Source organism: Oryctolagus cuniculus, chromosome 17 (genome assembly GCF_964237555.1).
Source record: "Oryctolagus cuniculus chromosome 17, mOryCun1.1, whole genome shotgun sequence".
Taxonomy (NCBI): domain Eukaryota; kingdom Metazoa; phylum Chordata; class Mammalia; order Lagomorpha; family Leporidae; genus Oryctolagus; species Oryctolagus cuniculus.
The window spans coordinates 64,783,933-64,802,263 of record NC_091448.1 but is presented as its reverse complement, the minus strand read 5'-3'; the positions used below and the strand labels follow the sequence as shown (position 1 = coordinate 64,802,263).

The window sequence follows — 18,331 nt, the reverse complement described above, 5'->3', positions numbered from 1 at the left end:
TCCCTGAACATAAGTATTTCTGTGACACTGTCAAGAAAACCTGAGAAAAGTTCCACTTTACTACATACAAATTAATCAGTTTTTTAAGGGATCATATAAATCCATTTTTGCATTGACATTTAGTAAATAATGAAAGACTTTCCCATGGGACTGGTGCGGTAGCGCAGTAGGTTAATTCTCCACCTGCAGCGCTGGCATCCCATATGGGCGCCGGTTCTAGTCATGGCTGCTCCTCTTCCAATCCAGCTCTCTGCTATGGCTTGGGAAAACAGTAAAAAGATGGCTCAAGTTCTTGAGCCCCTGCATCCATGTGGGAGTCTGGAGGAAGCTCCTGGCTCCTGGCTTTGGATCGGCACAGCTCCAACCATTGGGACCATTTGGGGAGTGAACCAACAGATGGAAGACCTTTCTCTCTGTCTCTCCCTCTCACCGTCTGTAACTCTACCCCTCAAATAAATAAAATCTTTAAAAAATAATAAAAGACTTTCCCTTAGTCTTTTCGTAAAGGAATTAAAAATATTTTTTATCATTTGATGTCTTCAATTTTCCATTCAAATGTTGTTTTTAGCCACTGTCTATAGTCCCTCTAAACTAGGATTTTTTTTTTTTGCTTTTTACTTATTAAACTTGTTCCTTGAATCATTAAGCCTTTTCACTGTAGTGAAATTTACACTATAGTGTAAATTTAAAATATTATCTCAGAAGCTGAAAAGAAGACAAAGAAAGAAGAATAGGGTGGAGCAGAAGGAGGATGAGTTTATAATTATGTTCTTAGAATTGTATCTGCAATCCATATTAAATCTGTTAAATGCTAATTAAAATTAAAAAAATGATCAGTTTGACTAATATTTAAAACCAAATGGTGAAACACTGTAGATATCTTCAATTTTTGATTATCATTCTTATTTATGAGATTTGAAAGAAATCCTATTTTCTTACCTTAAAATATCCCATTATATTAGAATTCAGTATTAAACTACTCTGTTGAGAAGTCTAGTTTAATATACTTCTTTATGTGGTAACAGCATGGGCACTAAAAAACAAAGTGTTTATCATTTTTGATAAAACAGAGCCTTTGAAACATCATCACTGAAGACATTAAGAGACCTAAAAGATAGTATTCTTAAAACCCAAGTGACTTACTCCCATACAAGGTTTTCAGATATGCAAGGATAGTTCTTATACCAAGCAAATAACCAAATAATTTTTAAACCTAGGTATGTAATAACTTATACAAATTCTTTTGGCAAATAGATGAAGCTGTTTGTTATACATTTCAAGTAAGTAGTAAACATACTAGAAAAATGTCTTGAATAAAGTTCAAGCAACTCATAAGTATACACAGAAATGTTTGACTATAACAAAATAGCAAGTACTAATTTTCCACACATTACATTCTTTAACTCTAGAGTGAGTACTATAATGACAGAACAGTGGCTGATGTGTTGAGATACCTAATTCTATGTAGTTATCACTGTTACAAATTACCTACATGACCTTGAACTGGACCGTAACACTTAAGATCCTCATGTGAAAAATGAAGTTTATATAAGATAGTTTGTACTCAAGATAGATTTCAAGGATCTCTCATGTAGGGAACAAAGCTTCTGTCAAAGCATTTTCAGTTGAGAACACATTTTTCCTGCCGCAGAGTGCGGCCACAGGAGACGAGTACAGCTCCTGCCAAAGTGTTCTCAGTTGAGGACACACTCTTCCTGGCCATGGGGTGCAGCAGCAGGAGCTGATTAGAGATAAGGAACTGGTTGGAAATAGTAAATGACCTTTTATGAAGAAGATCGTTGAGTTCTCACAGAACTTTGGCTTCCACAAGGACATGCAGCTACTTTCCCAGGCTTGCTTATCCAGTAAACCAATTCACATGGTGCCCCACCAATGTTTTCAGAATCATGTTCTGAGGATTATCAAGTAATGGCACAAGTAATATTAGAGCATGCTCATGCACTGTACAAATGGCTGATGCAATCCCTGTCGATAGAGGAAGCACGCTGGGGCTGCACAGGGAGCATTTCAGCAGTGCTCTTCACAGGAAAAGTTCCTGTGTCCTGTCCCTCCTTTCACTTGCAATACAGTCACAGCAAGTGGCACTCAAACAGGGGACAAGATGTGCAAAAGAAAACTCATCCTGCCCAGCAAGGGTTTAGATTTGTCACTTCATCTCGAGATCCTGGTGAGTAATAAGCATGGGGAATTCTCTGTCCCCAGCACAACAGAAAGATAAGACTGAACTGCATTATCTCCTTTAGAAAGTGGGACACTCTTGGTCAGAAAAGCTGATTGGACACTTGTTGCAGGAAATTAATGGTCTCTGCTCTTGGTAACCTGATGAAGGGATGTTAAAAGTCACTGTTTGGGAGAAAATCAGTCAAAATTTACATCAGGAGCCTTTAGCCCCATTCCCATTTTGCATGTGTGGTATCTCTGCCAAGATACCGTTAGTAAGACTGTGAACCCCCGGCAGCTCTCCCTGGTCAAAAGAGTCAGTGGGCTCATCCCCATCACCTCACTATAAGAACTCCATACCTTCTGTGCCTGCTATTGCAGTGGTGGTATCTGAGTCTCCTTCAGTTGTATCAGCAGTAAAACGTATGCTTTAGGAAGCCAAAGAGCAAGGAGAATTACCAGTGTTAACTGTGTGTCCTGTTGTTCAGCCTCAAAATGCAGCTCCCTGGCACAAATATAATGTTTACAAAGAGTTAAGAAGAGCTTAATAGAGCATGAGATGAAAATTATTTTTTTAAAAAAAGATTTATTTATTTTATTTGAAAGGCAGAGTGAGAGAGAGAGAGAGAGAGAGAGAGAGAGAGAGAGGTCTTCCAGTCTTCCATCTGCTGGTTCACTCCACATATGGCTGCAACAGCCAGAGCTGGGCTGATATGAAGCGAGGAGCCAGGACCTTCTTCCAGGTCTCCCGTGTGGGTGCACAGGTGCAAGTCTTTGGGCCATCTTCTACTGCTTTCCCAGGCAACAGCAGGGAACTGAATCAGAAGTTGAGCAGCCTGGACTCGAACTGGTTCCCATAAGGCATGTGGACACAACGCTGCAGGTGGCAGCTTTACTCGCTATGCCACAGCGCCAGCCCTGCAAAATTCTTATACAGTGGACATATTGAGGAAACTGGAGGGAAATATGAGATGGTGACGTGGGATTCGAAAACTAGTTAAAATCTTGGTTACTCCAGCCCAGGACACTGGGCTCAGGAATGTAGAGATATGGCTTCTGTACTAACCATAGATAATTTACATAACAATGTACCTATTAATTTGAAACAGTTGCTAGGAAAGGGGGCCTTTTCAGATCTTGGTCAGCAAGGTGCTTATTTGTGAAGGGAGGCTTATGTGCAAATTTATAACATTGCATTAAAGCTTGGAGAAAGATTCCTGATGCTAAAGACCCTTCTACTTCCTTTTCTGCAGTTCACCAGGGACCAATTGAAGGCTATACATCCTTTGTGGCAGGCTAGAGAAAGCTACTGTGTGGGAATGTGCCTTGTGCCATATCTTGCAAAGCACAGAAAATCTTTCTAAGCTTTTGTGGGTGAAATCAACTATTTTCCCCATTCATTTGTACATTTATTCTTTTACTTTGTATTTTGCTATAAAGTGTCTCACTTTGGTTTTCCTGCTTATGAGTTTTTGAGATCCATTTTAGCTTTCCATGTTTTAAATTCTTCTGGCAATATGGGTATTTCTCCAAATTGTTCTTTCTTTTCTTTTCCTCCTCTCTTGTTTCTCTTTTCATTTGGTTACCACTATTCAAGTCCACAGATATTTATTGGGTGTATATTCACATTATATGTTGGTCCTGTGTTTGGCCTAGGGGACCCTGGAATGTATAAATTAGACACACTCCATGTACCCCTGTAGCTTTTACAGTTCCCGTGAATCTCAAAGTTCTCAGTTGATACATAAGAATGAGAAGTGGAACAGTAAATGCTAGTTTTGATTTTTGGAAAGATTGCCATATTTCACTATCTTTGGCTTCTGTTAATACTTAACAAGGTTATAATAGAACATGGTTAATATATCTGAAATATAATCACAATATTCATGTATTGAACATTTGGTATCATCAAAATAATGCTAATGACCTGTGTATTTTTCACTAGATTGGAAGCATCTGTTGGTTAATTTTTACAGGCTGTTGGAAAATGGTTTAAAGTATACTAACAGGTTATTGATGTTAGATTTGTCAACTAAAATTAATATTAATTACTTTCATTATTCACAGACAACTTAATAGGGATTAAAGAGCTTTCTAGAAGTATATAAATAGTCTAATTCAGTTAGACTGATTTATTATGAAAATGTGTTTCTACAATTGTTAGCTTTCAGAAGTAATCACATTTTATAACAGGTGCATCATATTTTCCAGATAGGGCCAATAAACTAGTTTATGAATAATCTCTCAACTGAATAATTATGGCATATGGAAACAGTTAATGGATTATGCACTTAAAAACAAATCAAGCTTAAATTTCTGACAACATAGTTCAGTGGACAAAGTATTGGGGGTAGTAAGCGATAAACCCCGGTTTATCCCTGTGACTTGGCTGTGTTTTAGATGTCCTTTTATATTTAAAACACTGTTTCTCTGTGTGAACAAAAGTATATGAAAGGGCCAAAACTACCTCATAAGCCTACATTAAACTGAGCAATATAATTTGTAATAGAAAAAAAAAAGAAAGCTACTGGGCAGCAGGTAGATCATCAAGAAGCAGCAAAAGTATTATATTTTTAAAGATTTATTTATTTATTTGAAAGAGTTACACATAGATAGGAGAGAGAGAGAGAGAGAGGGAGAGAGAGAGAGAGGTCTTCTATCCATTGATTCACTCCCCAATTGGCTGCAACAGCTGGAGCTATGCTGATCTGAAAGCAGGAGCCAGGAGCTTCTTCTGGATCTCCCACGTGGGTTCAGGGGACCAAGGACTTGGGTCATCTTCTGCTGCTTTCCCAGGCCATAGCAGAGAGCTGTATTGGAAATGGAGCCGGGTCTTGAACCAGCACCCATAGGGGATGCTGGTGCTTCAGCCCAGGGCATCAACCCACTGCACCACAGCGCCGGCCCCGCAAATGTAATATTAAAACAAATGTCTTATGAAAATGCTAATAAAGACTACAAAAATATACTAAACGCAGTCTACACTAAGTCTGAAACTACCATGGCAGAAATGACCAAATTGTGTCAAACCATAGGGACTGAAACTTAAAAAAATAACTTATTGGCTGCTGTCCTTAAAGCTCCTGATAAAAAAAATATTTTGGCTGTGGGAAACAAGGTCATCTTAAGAGAGACTTTGGTCACTGCCAAATTAAGATGCTCAACCTTCAAAAAGTGTCCACAGTTCCAAAAAGTATATCATTGGGCTAATCAGTGTCACTTTGTTCCTTTGGGAAAACTTGGAGTCCAGACAGCCCTTGGCCTGGCCCAACAGAAGGTGTTGCCCAGCAACCCAATCCCCTCCCACAACTTTTCAATAATCCTCTCAGGCTACCTCCCACAGTGCTGGAATAGATTTGTATATTCAAGAAGCAATTTGTCTTGAAATGCCTGCCAGTGTCGGAAAGCTCCCACACAATTAACAGGTCCTTTATCTGAAAATTCCATGGGATTAGTTTCATCAAAATCCCTCACCTATAAAAAGGACATTTTTTCTTAGAATAATAGATGCTGATTATACAGGGATTATTTATTGGATTGTGGTCATATTTACCCCAAGAACTTCCATCTCAAACTTCTGTTGCTCAGCTATTTGTCCCCCCAAGTTTCTGCCTTTAGTAAATATGTTTCACAGAGAAACCAGGATTTTTGATCTATGCTTGTGGCTGCCATTATTCAAATTTCTAATAATCGTCCTCAAATGTCTATAGAGAGTGTTTCAGGGTTTTCAGAGCTAATTGATATTGGTGCTGATTTCTCTGTTATTCCTTTGCAACAGTGGCCTTCCTTTTGGCCATCAGTTTCTGCTGATCCCTTGTGGGGAATAGACAGCAACTCCCAAACCCCACAGTCTAAATGAATGGTTGTTACAATCCCACTGATCATCATGTTGCTCATATTTATCCTTTTATTATTATTATCCCTTTCCCTATTTGGTGATGAGATCTTCTACAACTTCAAACAACAATTCATACAAATTTATAATAATAGCCTCCACTTGTACACTCCATCAACACACAACTCTCCCCTTGACCTGGCTGCCTGGCTAGATCAGTCAGTAGAGAATGGAATTCTTAATCTCAGGGTGGGTGGGTTCAAGCCCCACATTTACATGAACAACTAAAGAAAGGTGGAAACACCCAGAACAAATTAATCAAATAGTGTCTGTTTCTTTATTTACACTCAGTCATTTATCTTACTTTTCCTGGTCATAGGATGCAGCAGCAGGAGCTGCTTAGAGATAAGAAACTAATTAGAAATAGTACATGGCCTTTTATAAAGAAGAACATTGAATTCTCCTGGGAATGTTGGCTCCCACAAGGACATGCAGCTTCCTTTCCAGGCTTGCTTATCCAGTAAACCAAGACAGGAGGTGCCCCAGTGATGTCTTCACAATCTTGTTCTGAGGATTATCAAGTAATGTCACAAGTAATGTTAGAGCACGTGCATGTGCTGTTCAAATGGGTGATGTAATCCTTGTCAATAAAAGAAGCACGCTGGGGCTGCACAGGGAGCATTCCAGCAGTGCTCTTTAGAGGAAGAGTTCCCGTGTCCTGTCTCTCCCTTCACTCCCAATACACCACCAACACTCTCAGGTCTCAGAGAGGCACTTTAAGGTATCAGCAAAAAGTTATGTCAAACCTTACATCTTAAATATACTTACATGTATTTTAAATTGTTCCTACAACTAATACAAAACAACTCGCACATTCGAATGTGTACATACCACTTTTCAACATTTTGAGATAATTAATGCATTAACTTGTGTTGATAAGTTGATTTTGGTGCAGTCCTCTTTTTCTAAAAGGTCCAGTAATTTATATTTCTAGCAAATATATTTTATATTTAATCTTAAATTTTGTATTTTGACGAGTGAACTAGAGGATTGGAGATCTGTTTCTTTTTCAAATAAAGAATAAAAAATTCTCAGCATTTGGTTGTCATAATCTTATTTTCACATGTAATATATTTTTATAAAGAATGCTAATTCCTTCAATTAGCTACTTTTATCCATTTTTTGTTTTAAAAATATTATAATATTATTTTGCAGAATTTTGTACCACTGTGTTTTTATAAATTTATTCTTCATGTATCTTTGAAATATTTTATTTATTTGAAAAACAGAGAGGCAGAAAGAGCCTCCCCAAATGACTGTAACAGCTTGGGTTGGGCAAGGCCAAAGCTCAGACTCTGGATCCCCATCCAGGTCTCCCATGTGGGTTAACAGGACCTAAGCACTTGGGCTGTCTTCTTCTGTCTTCCCAAGCCACATTATAAGGAAACTTGATGGGAGTGGAGCAGCTGAGACTCAAATAACATTCTGTAGTGGGATGCCCATGTCACAAGTCGTGGCTTAATTCACTGTGTCACAATGCCAGCCTCCTTTTCATATCTTTTTTTAAAAGATTTATTTCTATTTATTTGAAAGAGTTACAGAGAGAGGTAGAGAGAGAGAGAGAGAGAGGTCTTCACTCCCCAATGGCCGCAACAGCTAAAACTGTGCTGATCCGAAGCCAGGATCCAGGAGCTTCTTCTGGGTCTCCCACGTGGGTGCAGGGGCCCAAGGACTTGGGCCATCTTCTACTGCTTTCCCAGGCCATAGCAGAGAGCTGGATCAGAAAAGGAGCAGCTGAGACTCAAACTGGTGCACATATGGGGTGCTGATGCTTCAGGCCAGGGCTTTAACCCTCTGTGCCACAGCGCCAGCTCCTTTTCATATCCTTTTAATGTTTAATGATTAACATTTTGAATGCATAGAATATTTTATGCACTATAGTGTTTCATTTTCTTTCTCCAAAATTAACTTGTTTTGCTTTTTCAAATGATTCTTAAGATCTGGTATCATTACCTCCAGCTTTGTTTTTGTTGTTTAAGATTGATTTAGCTATTTAGGGCCTCTTGTGTTTCTATATATCTTTTTTTTTTTTTGACAGGCAGAGTTAGACAGTGAGAGAGAGAGACAGAGAGAAAGGCCTTCCTTCCGTTGGTTCACCCCCCAAATGGCCGCTACGGCCAGTGCGCTGCGCCAATCCGAAGCCAGAAGCCAGGTGCTTCCTCCTGGTCTCCCATGTGGGTGCAGGGCCCAAGCACTTGGGCCATCCTCCACTGCCTTCCTGGGCCACAACAGAGAGCTGGACTGGAAGAGGACAACTGGGACAGAATCCGGCACCCCAACTTTTACTAGGATTAGCCTAGTGAGCCGCGGTGCCAGCTGTGTTTCTATATATCCTAAGACATATCACAGGGCAGTAATAATCAAAACAGCATGGTACTGGCACAGGCAAATGTGTAGACCAATGGAACAGAGTAGAAACTCCAGAAATCAATCTACACATCTACAACCAACTTATCTGTGACAAAGGAGTTAAAAACCAATCCCTGGGGCCAGGACTGTCTTTTCAACAAATGGTTCTAGGAAAACTGGATCTCCCCATGCAGAAATATGAAACAAGATCGCTACCTTATACCTTATACAAAAGGAAATGGATCAGAAAATGGATCAGACATAAATCTATGACCCAATACCATCAAATTACTAGAAAACATTGGGGAAACTCTGTAAGACATTGGTATAGGGACATACTTGGAAAAGATGCGAGAAGCACAGGTATTCAAAGCCAAAATTGAAAAATGCGAGTACATCAAACTGAGAAGCTTCTGTACTACAAAAGTAAACACTTCACTCAGCAAAATGAAGAGGCAGCTGACAGAATGGTAAGAAATATTTGCAAACTATGCAACTGATAAAGAGTTAATATCCAGAATATATGAAGACCTCAAGAAGTTCAACAATAACAAAACAAATAATTCAAGTTAACAAGTGGGCAAAGGCTGTGAACAGGCATTATTCAAGAGAAAAAATTCAAATGGCCAATAGACACATTAAAAAATTCTCAGGTCACTAGCCATCAGGGAAATGCAAACCAAAACCATAATAATGTTTACCTCGCCCCAGTTAGAATGGCTTTAATACAGAAATGGAAACCATTATATTTAGTGTAATAAATCAGTCCCAGAAAAACAAATCCTATATATATATTTGTTTCTGATCTGTGATAACTAATAGAGTACTTAAAAGGTAATTTATAGGAATGACATTGACACTTCAACATGCAATGATTTTGAACAGCCCTTATCTTTACTATTGAAGAACAGTGCTTTTTTGCTTCATAACATTTGTAGAACTCTTTACTTAGTGTAAAGTTAATCCTATAAAGTTAACAGAAAATAGGTCTTTGTAAAAAATAAGAGTTGGAATAGGATAGGGAGGCAGAAGAAAGGTGAGAGTACAGATGGGAAGGAGGGTAGTATGCAAAGAATGACTATGCTCCTAAATTTGTATGTATAAAAACCATGAAGATTTTTTTCTTAAATACAATTTAAAAACTTAAAAAGTAAAAAAATAATATTGTAAACATTAAAATATTTAAATAATGAAAACAAGGTTAACTTCCTTTTGTGATTATGAAAACCTTTCATATGATTATTTAAGTAGAAATTGACTGTATGATCTAGATCAATATTTACTATATATTTTAGTCATATGAAATAGCTGAAAGTCTTATTGAAAGCATATCTGACTTATTAGTTTTATTTTTTAAATTTTTTTTTAATTTTTAAATGGTCCTTTATTCATAAACTTGATGCAGGTTTACAAGATTTACTGTACGTTGCCAAATAAATCAGCAATGAAAAATAAAAATCAAAAAAAACAAAGCATGCCAAATGTGCAGCTGTCAATCTGCTAGCCATCCAGATATTAAACAATTCAATAATGCACTCAAGATTTAGAATTTGAAAATGATTATCACTATTTCTATTTTAAATGTTTGGTAGAATTCACAGTGAACTGTTCATGTCCTGGGCTTTGCTCTAATGCAAGATATTTTAAAAGGATAAATTTATTATTATCACTTCATTTGAAAGGGAGAGGGAAAAAGATGTTCTAAGTGTTAATGCCCTTTTCAAATGCCTAGAAGAGCTGTGGATGGGCTATACTGAAGCCAGGAACCCAAAATCAATCCAAGGGTTTCACATGAATGCCAGAAATTCAAGTACTTCGTTAGGTTCTGGTGTCTTCTGGGGAACAAATCAGCAGGAACCTGGAATCAAAAGCAGGGCCAGGACTCACACCAGGGCTCTCTAATATGAGTTGTAGGCCTCTGAATAGCTGTGCCCAATACTCTGACTCAAATGGGAGAATTTATATCATTGATTCAATTTCCTGTCTTGTTATTGGTATTATATTTTCTTCTGCCTGATTCAGTGTTGGAAAATTTAAAATTTCTAGGATTTCATTCATGTCTTCAAGATTTTCATATTTGTTGGTGTAGTTTTTCATTTTAATCTCTTCTTATTCCTTGCTTTTGGCTTGTCTGGTGGTAATGTCTCCAGGTTAAAGTTCATTGATTCCCATCTATTATTTTTCACTTTATGTTTCTGTGTGGGAGCAAACTGTTGAAATCCTTACTTAATGTATACTAAGCTGATCTTCTGTATATTAAGATAATCGAAAATGAATCTTGATGTGAATGGAAGGGGAGAGGGAGTGGGAAAGGGGAGGGTTGTGGGTGGGAGGGACGGTATGGGGGGAAGCCATTGTAATCCATAAGTCGTACTTTGGAAATTTATATTCATTAAATAAAAGATTAAAAAAAAAGTTCATTGATTCCATGGGTCTCTTTAAAATAAGTCTTAGTCTTGTTAATCTTTTATATTGCTTTTCTAGTGTATTTCTTTTATTTCAGTTGTAATCTTGTTATCTTCTTTCTTCCTGCTAAATTTGGGTAAATTTTGTCATTTATTTAATTTCCTGGAAATGTAATTTTAAGTTGTTCGAGAAAATTTTATTTTAAATGTATATTCATATGAATATACATCTCAGGACTGCTTTTGTTACATGTCATAAGTTTTTGTATTTTGTTTTCTATTTTTATTTTCAAGCCATTTAGATAATTTATTTTTATTAACTTCACCGATTTTCAGAAGAATCAGAATTTTTTTTTAAAAATTTAAACATATTTATGAATTGTCCTGAATCCTCACTTACTGATTTTTAGTTTTGTAGCATTCCAGAAAAAAAAACATAAATATTATTGTAAACTTCTTGTGACACAATATATACTTTATCATGGAACATACTGCACCATACACATTTGAGAATATTGTGTATTTTATTGCTTAATGTAATGTTTTGAAAATGCATGATAGGTACATTTTGCCTCAAATATTGAGTCCAATATTTTCTTCTTGCTTTTCTGTCTAGATGGTTGTTCATTTTTTTTAGATTTTTTTATTTAAAGGCAGAGTTACAGAGAGGCAGATGCAGAGAGAGAGTGGTCTTCCATCCACGGGTTCACTCCCCAAATGGTCACACAGCCAGGACTGGCGCCATCTTCCACTGCTTTCCCAGGCCATAGCAGAGAGCTGGATTGGAAGTAGAGCAGTCAGGACTTGAACCGGTACCCACATGGGATGCCGGCACCACAGGCAGAAGCTTTACCTGCTATGTCATGGTGCCAGCCCCTGTTTGTTTTAAGTTTGGTACTGAACCCCCCTAATCTCATTGTATTACATTCATTCTCTATCTATTTATCTCTATCTATTTATATTTATATTGGCAAATGTTATTTTTATGTTTTGTTGTTGCAGCTTTCAAGTTTCAGAAAAACACAACCCTATTCTTTCTTTATTAGCAACATATTCTGGATTCACTTGCACCCCAATGGAATCAACTGTTAGTGTGACCATTAGCTCAGCCACAAGTTAAAATCTCTGGTTACCAGGGCACCACTAGAGCACTCCAGGCAGGTGAAAAGCTGTGACATCACAAAAGGGACAAAGGATTATTATATCTCTGACTCTTGAAGTTTTAGTAAACTAACTGAAACACTATTTTTAAGCCTTCAGAGGAAAACAAAGTTAAATATTTCAATATACAAATCAGAATACAAAAGAATTGATCCCTTTTTTGAAGAAAAATTGTTTGAAAGGAGTTTAAAACTAAAACAACAACTATTTCTCTAATTATTAGCATATTTCCAGTTTTTAAGCAGTCTTCAAGTGCTGCAACTTGGAAACAGAAAAAATAAATATTAAGGCATCACTTTAAAGTGACTATAGATGGTTCCCCACCTCAGATGAATGAACACTACTTGAGCTTCCCTTATAGCCAAAAAGAAAAATTTCCATATATATATATATGTATATATATAAATGTATATATGTAAATGCAATCATTATAGCTCCTTGATGAAATCAACCCTCTACCACAACATAATGGAATTCCTTACATAAAGTATATTTTGTCTGACATAAGTGTAGTTATACTCACTCTCTTTTGGTTTCCATTTCTTGTGAAATTTTTTGTTTTACATTTTCTCTCAATTTCTGTGTGAAATGACTTTCATGAAGGCAGCAAATAGTTGAATCTAGCATTATCCTTTAAGGCACCTAATATCTTGGTGGCATCGCATAGACCTTTGACTGTCTTAACCCTTTAACATTCTTAATTCCTTTTCTGTTCAGTTTGTGTGATTTCCAAATGCATATTTCGAATTTCTCTGATCATTCCCTTGGTTTGATCAAATTTCCTATCGAATACCTGCATTGCATTTTCATTTTTAAATGTATTTAAATTATATTAGTTTGGCATATTTTAATATTTCTCTCTATTGAAATTCTCTTTGTTCTTCCATTGCTTTCTTTAACAAGGTTAGCATATTTATGGATTTTCTTGTTTTTGTGTTGGTTTTGCTCTAAATTTATTTTTAAAATTAGTGATAAAAATTAACATGAAGAGTATATACATCTTATAGAGCATAGAGCACTATTTTTACATGTACACAGAAAAAATAAGTCTGCCTTCCATATTTATGGAACACAAGAATCCATTACCAGGGCCATTGCTGTGGTGTAGTAGGTTAAGCCTCTGCCTGCGTTACCAATATCTCTTATAGGCAGTTCAGGTCCCAGCTGCTCCTCTTCCCATCCAGCTCTCTGCTAATGGCCTGATAAAGCAGCAGAGGATGGCCCAAATTCTTGGTCCCCTGCATCCACTTGGGAGACCCAGAAGATCCTGGCTCTTGCCTCCAGATTGGCCCAGCACCCATCACTGAGGCCTTTTGGGGAGTGAAACAGTGCATCTTTTTCTGTAACTCTACCTCTCAAATAAATAAATCTTAAAAATAAGAATCCATTACCTTCATTGACTGCATTTGTTACTTATTATCAAAACTCCTCCATTCCCCAATTTCCACCCTTTAGTAATTACTGTATCACACACACACACACACACACACACACATACACATGAATGAGCAAGAAAAATGATATTTTTCTTTCTGTGACTTTCTTATTTCACTGACCATAATGATCTCAGATTTTATCTTTTTGTGTAAATGTCAGGATTTTGTTATTTCTTATAAGTGTGTAATATCCCATTTTACATATGGGATATGGGCATCTCAAGCAATAATTAGTTGATGCAAACCCCTATTTCCAATTGTTAATTGAATTATTTGTTTTGTTGTTGGAGTTTTTTGGCATTTTTTATTCTGGATACTGATCTTTTATCATAGACATGTTTTATGAATATTTTCTCCCATTCTGTAAGGTGTTTCTTCAACCTGTTGACTGCTGTGGAGAAATTTTTGGTTAATGAAATCCCACTTATCTAATTTTCTTATTCGTGATATCAGGATGTTATCCAGAACTCATTGATTGTGCCAATGCCTTGAAGTGTTTCCCCTATGTTTCCTTTTAGAAACTTGATATTTTCATATTTCTCATTTAGATCTTTGATTCCTTTTATACTTTTCATATTGGGTTTTATAATTTTATAATTTTTCATGGTAGAAGTAATTCTCCATTAGTTAAATCACAAATCTTCATTTAATTAGGGTAAGCTAATCGTGATTTCTTTTATTATCTCATTTGGAACAATTTTCTTTTCCTCAATTTTTTATTGCACATTAGATAAAAGAACAAACTTGTCGAGGTTTGTTAGACTGTTCTTAGGTATGGGCCCCCCTCAAAGGCTGACCAGACATTACAATAATATCTAAATGGTTTTTTGTTTGTCTAATCTGTCATCTTTGTTCTTAGTGAAATCTATAGAATTAATAGACACAGGCATAACTTTACTATACTGATATTTGGTTTCATTCCCCACACTAAGAAATATGGCAATAACTAATTTCATAAGAAAATTTTATAGTCCATAGAAATATACGCTGTATACTACATATGTCTATTATACACACAATATCATTAAGTATTTAAAAAGTAAATACCTTGGGCTGGCACCATGGCTCACTAGGCTAATCCTCTGCCTGTGGCACTGGCACCCCAGGTCTAGTCCCAGTTGGGGCACCGGTTCTGTCCCAGTTGCTCCTCTTCCAGTCCAGCTCTCTGCTGTGGCCCAGGAAGGCTGTGGAGGATGGCCCAAGTGCTTGGGCCCTGCATCCTCATGGGAGACCAGGAGAAAGCACCTGGCTCCTGGCTTCGGATCAGCGCAGCGCATCAGCTGTAGCGGCCACTTAGGGGGGTGAACCAAAGACCTTTCTCTGTCTCTCTCTCTCGCTCTCACTGTCTAACTCTGCCTGTCAAAAAAATAAATAAATAAAAATAAAAAGTAAATACCTTAAAATTCTTTATTAAAATGCAAATGAGCATTTGAGATTTCAGGTTTGTAATACTGTTGATGTTGTAGGACTTTCCTCAGTGCTCAGTGTTGATGGATGTTGATCAAAATGATTGGTGGTAATAATAGGAGTGGCTATAGTCATTTACTAAAAAGAAACATGAATTTGTCAACATTAAAATACACCTCTTTGTATAAAACATTTCTCCATAATATTTAATACTCCTTTATAGCACTTCACACATTTGTGATAGTTCTTTCAAAATGGGAGCTGTCAAAAACTCTGCTGCTGCTTTCTTGGTTAAATTTTTGTAGTATCCTAAATTCTTTGTTATAGTGTCAACAATTTTTACTGTATCCTCACCATAAGTAGATTCTATCTCAAGAATCCACTTTTTGGAGTGGCATTGGCCTAGCAGATAAGAACCCAAAAACCAATTCAGAGACTGCATTCAAGTCCTGACTCTCTTCCTAATTCAACTTCCTGCTAATGTATATTCAGGAATGCAGCAGGTAATAGCTTAGGTAGTTGAGTCCCTACCATCCATGTGGAAGACATAGATTTTATTCTAACTCCCAGTTTTTTTTTCTATCTGAGCCCCTCCTCTACTGGGATTTGGGAAGTGAACTAGCAGTTTGAACTATCTGTATCTCAAATGATTTATTAATCAACTAATTTAAAAATGAACAACTTTCTTTGGTTACCCATGATAGAAACTCCTTATCTGTTAGGTTTATTGAGGGATTACATCAATTCAATCACATCTACAGGATTTACTTGTAATTCTAATTCTATTGCAGTTGTATTATTCCACTAAGGTCTTGAACCCATCAAAGTCGTACATAAAGGATACAATTAAGGCTTCTCAATCTCCTGTATATTGATTTTTTGAGTTCCTTTCACAAGTTATAAATGTCCTTTTCAAAAATATTTTTATCCTGCTTATGTGATCCCTTTGACTCTTAGTCCTATCATTATGATCAATTGTGAACAGAAATTGATCACTTGGACTAGTAAGATGGCATTGGTACATGCTACCTTGATGGGATTGAATTGGAATCCCCTGGTATGTTTCTAACTCTACCGTTTGGGGCAAGTCAGCTTGAGCATGTCCCAAATTGTACATCTCTTCCCTCTCTTATTCCCACTCTTATATTTAAAAGGGATCACTTTTCAGTTAAGTTTCAACACTTAAGAATAACTGTGTATTAATTACAGAATTCAACCAATAGTATTAAGTACAATAAACAAAAAAAACTACTAAGAGGGATAAAGTATTAAGTTGTTCATCAACAGTCATGGCAAGGGCTGATCAAGTCACCATTTCTCATAGTGTCCATTTCACATCAACTAGTGTCTGAAAATACTAACCGATAGAATAAAAAAGGGAGAGAACGATCCAACATGGGAAGCGGGATACACAGCAGACTCATAGAATGGCAGATGTCCTAAACAGCACATTGGCCTCAGAATCAGCCCTTAAGGCACGCGTATCTGGCTGAAAAGCCCATGAGAGTATTTCAGGCATGGAAAGCCAAGACACTCTGGCAAAAAAAAAAAAAACACCTAAATGAAAGATCTCCACGAGTGAGATCCCAGTGGAAAGAACAGGTCTTCAAAGTAGGAGGTACCTTTCTCTGAAGGGAGGAGAGAAATTCCACTTTTACTACGACCTTGTCTAAATATGATCAGAGTCGGTGAACTCAAAAGACTTCCATAGCCTTGGCAACTCATGACAAGAGCCTAGGGTGATTCCTGATGCCATAAACAAGAGTGTCAATTTGTTAAGTCAGCAACAGGAGTCACTGTGCACTTACTCCTCATGTAGGATCTCTGTCCTTAATTTGCTGTAATTGTGATTTAATACTATAACTACTACTCAAACAGTATTTTTCACTTTGTGTTTCTATGTTGGTGCAAACTGTTGAAATCTTTACTTAATATATACTAAACTGATCTTCTGTATATAAAGAGAATTGAAAATGAATCTTGATGTGAATGGAAGGGGAGCGGGAGCGGGAAAGGGGAAGGTTGAGGGTGGAGGGAAATTATGGGGGAGGGGAAGCCATTGTAATCCATAAGCTGTACTCTGGAAATTTATATTCATTAAATAAAAGTTAAAAAATATTTTGTCAATATAAACAGAAAAATATTTTTATCCTTAAAATTTTTGTTAATATCAAGAGAACAGATTTCATGTATTTCAGACATAGCTCTAAGAAGATAATCATACAATTCTCCCTAACTCCTCCCTCCCTTGTTCTCTCCTCTTTCCTTCCTTTCTTTTTCTTTTTTTAATTTTTGTGATATGTAATTTCAATTTAATTTATAATCACGGACTTAGTGAATCACTAACCATAATATTCAACAAGTAAAAAGAAAGACACTATTGCACAGTGATATGCATAAGGGCTAAAGCAACACTGAATCATGAGATACCAGTTTCTTTCTCATACATTTTTATATTCCATATTAACTACCATATATCAGAGAAAACATATGGTATTTGTCTTTTCAGGACCAGTTTATTTCATGAGGCATAATGGACTCCACTTTCATCCATTTTGTTGCAAAAGACAACATTTAATTCTTTTTTATGGTGGAATAGTAATCCATTTTGCATATACAACACATTTTCTTTATCCAGTCATTGGCTGGTAGACATCTGGGTAGATTCTGTATCTTAGCAATTGTGAACTGAGATGATAAAAACATAGAGTATAAATAACTCTTTCATATAGTGATTCATTGCTTTTAAGTCAATTCCCAGGAGTGGGTCATTTGATAGATCTGTTTTCAGATTTCTGAGGAATCTCTATACAGTCTTACATAATAGTATACATGCCTTCCAATGCTGGATTAGGATACCTTTTTTGATACACCTTTGTGAGCATGTGTTGCTATTTAATTTTTAGATGGTAGCTATTCTAACTTGGGTGAGGTAATACCGCACTATGGTTTTCATTTTCACTTCCTGATGGCTAGTGATCCTGAGCATTTTTCATATATCTGTTGGCCATTTGAATTTCATCCTTTGACAAATGCCTATTCATGTAATTTGCTCATTTCTTGACTTGATTGTTTTGTTGTTGTTGAGTTTCTTGAGCTCTGTATAGACCCTGCATATTAATCCTTTATCAGGTGCATAGTTCACAAATGTTTCTTACCTTTTATGAGTTGCTCTTCACTTTGATGAGTGGTTCTTTTGCCATGGAGAGGCTTCTTAGCTTGAAGTAATCCCATTTGTCTATTTTTGCTTTGACTGCCTGTACTTCTGGGGTCTTATCCAAAAAGATTATGCTTATGATGTCTTGCCCCATTTCCCCAAATATTACTCCAGGAGTTCGGTGGTATCATGTTAGGAATTTAGATTCATTGTGAATTGATTCTTGTACAAGTTGTAAGGTAGAGGTCTTGCTTCATACTTTTGCAGGCCAAAATCCAATTTTCCCAACACTATTTATTGAAGAGATTGTCCTTTATCCAGGGCATGGTTTTGGCTTCCT

The 18,331-nt window shown here is 36.7% G+C and overlaps 1 long non-coding RNA gene across 1 annotated transcript in view; it reads left to right on the top strand.

The window, feature by feature from the left end:
- Nucleotides 1–18,331, top strand: part of LOC138846305 (uncharacterized) — a 561,128-nt gene that overhangs the window by 243,119 nt on the left and 299,678 nt on the right. The window lies entirely within an intron of this gene.